The sequence below is a fragment of the Cebidichthys violaceus genome, unplaced genomic scaffold (assembly GCF_023349555.1).
Source record: "Cebidichthys violaceus isolate CVI_PGR_0920_01 unplaced genomic scaffold, fCebVio1.0.p SCAF_8, whole genome shotgun sequence".
In the NCBI taxonomy this organism is placed as follows: Eukaryota; Metazoa; Chordata; class Actinopteri; order Perciformes; family Stichaeidae; genus Cebidichthys; species Cebidichthys violaceus.
In genome coordinates this window covers 11,899,130-11,899,527 of record NW_027176964.1, presented here as the reverse complement: position 1 = coordinate 11,899,527, position 398 = coordinate 11,899,130, and positions in this window count along the sequence as shown.

Here is a 398-nt window from a genome sequence, read left to right as displayed (position 1 = left end):
GGAATTAGTTGACATGGAAGTGGTCACAGTTTGAGTAAACAAGTGAGAGAGAGAAAAAAAAGATTATACGGTTTAAAGACGTATTGTTATGATGACCGAGGGTTTATCCTTTTGGAAATTTCTAACGGAAAAATATGTTGAACTTCTTGGACAGGTGCGCACAGCGCAAACAAAATTTGACACTGTAACACAAGACTTTCATAAATTACTGTTAACATGTGTGACACAAGCACACTCACAGGCCAAGTAGTTGACGATACATTGATATCCTGTGTTGTGAAGCAGACTAGTTGCTGCAGCGCTACAAACAGCCTGGTGGTGTCTGGAGGAAGTTGTAGTCTGATTGGAAAACGAGGAGCAGGTGTGCTGGTGGCTGGTTGTCGAGGAGCGCGTGACTG